We start from the raw sequence: 5,000 nt of genomic DNA on the forward strand, positions 1-5,000 counted from the left end.
TTCCTTCGCACCATTCGATGTGTACAAAATAAACAGTAATCGATACCGAAAACACACTCCTGAAAGTAAATGGACGCAAAAGAAACACACACACACACACACGTATGCGTACGCACACACGCACGCACGCATGCTCCTACACACGTACACACACACGCACGCGTGCGCACCCACGTACGCACGGACACACACACACACACACGCACACACGATCCCCCTTCCGACTCCACTCCCACTCATTCACTCACGTGCGCCTGAAGAAAAAAAAGTGTTTAAACTTCGGAAGAGCGCCAGATTTTGTGTGTGTGTGGAGGGGGGGGGGGGGGGGGGGGGACGGGGGGTGGCGGGGGGGGGGGGGGGGGGGGGCGTGTGTGTGTTTTTTTATTTTTTTTTAACAAAGAACCATGAAATAAGAAAACAAACAGATAAAACCAGTTATTGCTTCATGCACAATAATTTTGTTCTTATTCACGAGAGCCATTTCATCTTTTTATCTGAGGGAAACAGTCAGTAAAATGCTAACACACACACACACACACACACACACACACGGACACCCCGCCCCCACCCCCCACCCCGCCACCCCCACTACCACTACACACAGACAATAAAAGAGAATAATGAAATAAAATAAATAAGTAAGCAAAAAAAAAAAAAAGGAAACGGAGCGCGGTAGAGAGGGAACCATTACTTTGTTGCGTGTCTGCACGTCAGGCATTGCCAGCCGGCCAATCATCTGCCTCACTCCTCTTTCGGATTCAGTGTTCCATTGCTCTCGACAGTTGTTAAGTGCACGCAACGTATGCCACGCGATTCCTGGCCATTACTCAATGGCTGTCAGCAGTAGTTGGTAGCGCTTTTGTATTAACGATGACTTCTTGCTGTATAACACCCGAAAACGATTCCTCTACAAGGAAAAAGGGCAACTGTTGTTTGCGATGCTAATGACAATTCTTTGGGAAACTCTATGATAGTGGTCCTGCTCGTATTCTGCACCAGCAATTTTCTTGCCCCTCCCCTTTTTTTTTGCATCTCTGGCTTATTTTTTTTCTGTCTGCTTTTCTTGGTGTGTGTCGCTTCCTTTCCGCCCTCCGATCAATCATGGGTCTGTTTCTTCCTTCCATGTTTATTTTGCTTTCTTTTTTTTTCTTCTCCGATTTCTATGTTTTTTTTGCGCCTTGAATTTGTCAAAGTGCTGTGTGGTTCTAAATCTGAAAAAAAACAAAAAAAACAACACCAGAATTGAAAGAGACAAAAGTAAACACACACACACACACACACACACACACACACACACACACATATATATATATATATATATATATATATATATATACACATACAAGAAAACGTACATGTTAATGACGTTATAAGCGGCTGGTTGAGCGGAGATAATTACCTTGCAGACCTGCGACAGCACGATAGTTCATTCTCCTGTGAACCATCCTTTATTCTGACTGACATACTTCATGAACGAAGGAAGCATTGACCTCAATCAAATGCACAGTTCCGTTTCTCAATCATTGGAAAGCTTTTCGGTATCCCCCCCCCCCTCCTCCTGTCACAACTGTGATAAGGAATCTAGGCCAGTTGGAGAGTGAGAAGCTCAGCCTCAGAGCTATGATAGATCGCTTTTTCTGTTTCAGTTTCAGAGTGTCATGGGTCTTAAAACCAGGTCACACACACTCAAACCATGGAAACAGCGCGTACGAACGCGTGATTTTCGAGTCGACGCTGGTTTTACGAGGTATTGTAAACCATGCGTTGACAAGAAAGAAACCCCAGCATTCACAGTGAAAAGTCTGTTCTGACAAGAAAAGATATAGTGTCCATTAGCACACTGAAGTGCCCAACGCTGTCATGCCCGATTTGATGGTTTGTGTTATGCAGCACAGTTTCTTTTTATGGGGCAGCACTGAAATCGCCCCCAGTACGAGCCAGTCCTTATTAATTCGCGGAGATCAGAATATCCATTCAACAACCATCACCTCCCCGGAGTAACACCACCTTGTATTGCTGGTCACCCGCAAGTCATTGATTTACAAAACCGCCACCACTGCTGTAACGTTGATGACAGGCATTTGTGGGGATGAGCCGGGAGCGGGTGACATGTATAGTGATGCATGACAGTGCCGGCAGTGCTGAAATAGCCAGCCCCCAAATGTAGGTCGACGCCCCGTGATTGGCTGGCAGGGAATAATGGATGTGCAGACACGCAACAATGTGATGGTTCCTTTTCCGGGCGAGCTTCCATTCCAGTTTTGATTGACGTGTTTCATGGAGAACACTTCAGGGTATCGCAGAATGTAGCATGCTATTGAATGACCTCTTCCTCTTTTCCCCCATTTTTTTTTTCTTTTTTCTTTCTTTCATTTTGATGTGGCAGGTGGTTTGAGGGGAGGAAGACTTAGGACCCAGAGAGGAGGATGAAATGAAGGAGAAGATGTAGATGCACAAAAAGCCACATGACCCTCTGGAGAGCCAGGCAGTTTCAGTTTCAGTAGCTCAAGGAGGCGTCGCTGCGTTCGGACAAATCCATATACGCTACACCACATCTGCCAAGCCAGGCAGTCATTCACCAGCATACAGAACACAACACAACCAACAGAATGTGTAAGGACTCAGAACTAAGCAAAACTGTATCACTCTATGATGGCTTATTCTTAAAACTTGTCCTTGCTAATCCACACAGAGAGTACAAAAATGCATGAAGTGAGAGAGATAAAAAATCAAAGCATTATTAACAAACATAGACACAGTCCTGCCTAACATTTTGGATGTTCGATAAAGTTCTCCAGCAATCACAATTCTAAGCGCCAGCAATACGGATCAAATCATGTTGCTTATTGCCCAGCCCACCGCAAAGAGGCCTTTTCAGAATGGCATCAATACGGAAATGGCCTACGACGGAAGAGAGGCTATCAAAAAAAACCCTACCATAATATCACTGAAATTCAGAAAAAAAACCCTCTAATAATTGATAGTCCATCAAGAAAACTGACATGATATCAGTATTAAAAAAAAGCAAAAAAGCAAAAAACAAAAACAACAACCAAAAAATAACAAAAAAAACAAAAAACATACGAAGAACTCTAATGACTGGTAGTCCATCAAGAAAACTACCATAACATCAGGAAAATTCAGAAAAAAAAGAGATTAACTCTAATGACTGATAAACAAAAGAAAATAAATCAATCTTCCGCAGGGACGGTTCCATTAATCATCGCCAGCTATCATCAACGTCTCAGATTTTTTTTTTCAGTCAGCTTAACAACCAAAGAGTGAAAATGAAAATGTGCCCCCCCCCCCTCCTTTTTTTCCCTCTCCCTATCCCCCCATCCTCTCTTTTAGTCTCCATTTTGTTTTTCTCATCATGACTTGGGGTTGGAATGTTATCTCTTCAGGGTCAGCTCAGACAGGTTATTTGAATAATCCGCTTCTGTCTGTCTGTTTGACTGTTGGCAGGCGCGCGCGCGCGCGCGCGCGAGAGAGAGAGAGAGAGAGAGAGAGAGAGAGAGGGAGTGAAGGGTAGGGGGTGATAGGGCTTGGGTGGGTGGATAGGTTTTTGTGTGGGTGGGTGGGAAAGGAAGGACAGAAGAGGGAAAAGATATGGGAAATCTCGAACTTTTTAAGGAACCCTGGTTCTCCAAGCACACACACACACACACACACACACACACACACACACACACACACACACACACACACACACACACACACTACAAAGAGAGAAAGAGAGACGGAGAAAGAGGGAGATAGGCAATTTAATCCTTTCCCTTAATAAACAAAGACAGTACCGAAAATAGTGAGTCTGTTTTGAGAAGGTTAAACAATCGTCAGATCCATAAGGTGCTTGGCGTTGGCTTATCCTTTCACCTGGAAAGCACTGTCCAGATTCTAAATGGTTTGACAGTTCAGCCAACCAGGCTACGAGTATAGAAAAGCGTCACCGTTTAGGTTTCACACGGTTACTAATATTATACTACAAATACTTTTTTTTAAAGGAGAAATCAGTGGTTGCGTAAAATTTCTGCAAATGAGCAGGATAGTCTCAGCATGCTTGGAAGGCTCTTTCCCGCTTTTTTTCCTTAAAAAAAAAAAAATTGTTGTTTTTGTTTTTGTTTGCTGTTTTTTCTTTTCTTTTTGTACCTTCCATCATCTTTTTTTTCTCCTTTCTGTTTCTTTTCTTTCTCTTTCTTTTTTTTTCTTCTTCTCTTATCTCTTTATTCTGTCTTTTTTTTTCTCTCTTTTTTCCCCCTTGTAATCTGTCTTCTTACCATTGTCATGCTCAAACATTTTCAAGACCATGCAACATATAAATCACACACACGGTTCTACAAATACTTTAAAACGTTCTGTCCTACACCACCTGAAAACCGCTTACCAATCAACTTTCAGAGTGGTCGGGCACATAACCACTGGGCCACAACACGTCGCTTCCAACAAACAGAACAGACATGGGCAAAGACATGCTCCCTATGGTAGACCTCCACACCCCACCCCATCGCATCCGCACAGGGTGGCGCTGTAGTGTAGCGACGCGCTCTCCCTGGGGAGAGCAGCCCGATAAATCTGTTGTGATAAAAAGAAATACAAACACAAATACAAAATATTTGAAACAACAACACCATATATATATAAGTGTGTGTGTGTGTGTGTGTGTGTGTGTGTGTGTGTGTGTGAAATCGTCCAGTATTACAGGACAACATATTCAAAACAAAATTGTAGATAATCATGATGATTATGAACCAACACCAACAGAGATGTGGTCATTTTTTTTTTTATCACTGGCTTTAATAAAATGTAATTCGTTTTATTTGATATTGGCAATTGTACACACAGAAGGTATAAGCGAACAGCAACCTAAAACAAAAGCAACAACAACAACATTTTACATAAATTACAGTCATAAAGACAACATAACAACATAATGATAACACATTCACCGAGTCACATACACATCAGAACAAACTAAACAGCCATAAACCGACAAATATTTG

Source organism: Babylonia areolata, chromosome 26 (assembly GCF_041734735.1).
Source record: "Babylonia areolata isolate BAREFJ2019XMU chromosome 26, ASM4173473v1, whole genome shotgun sequence".
NCBI classification, from domain to species: domain Eukaryota; kingdom Metazoa; phylum Mollusca; class Gastropoda; order Neogastropoda; family Buccinidae; genus Babylonia; species Babylonia areolata.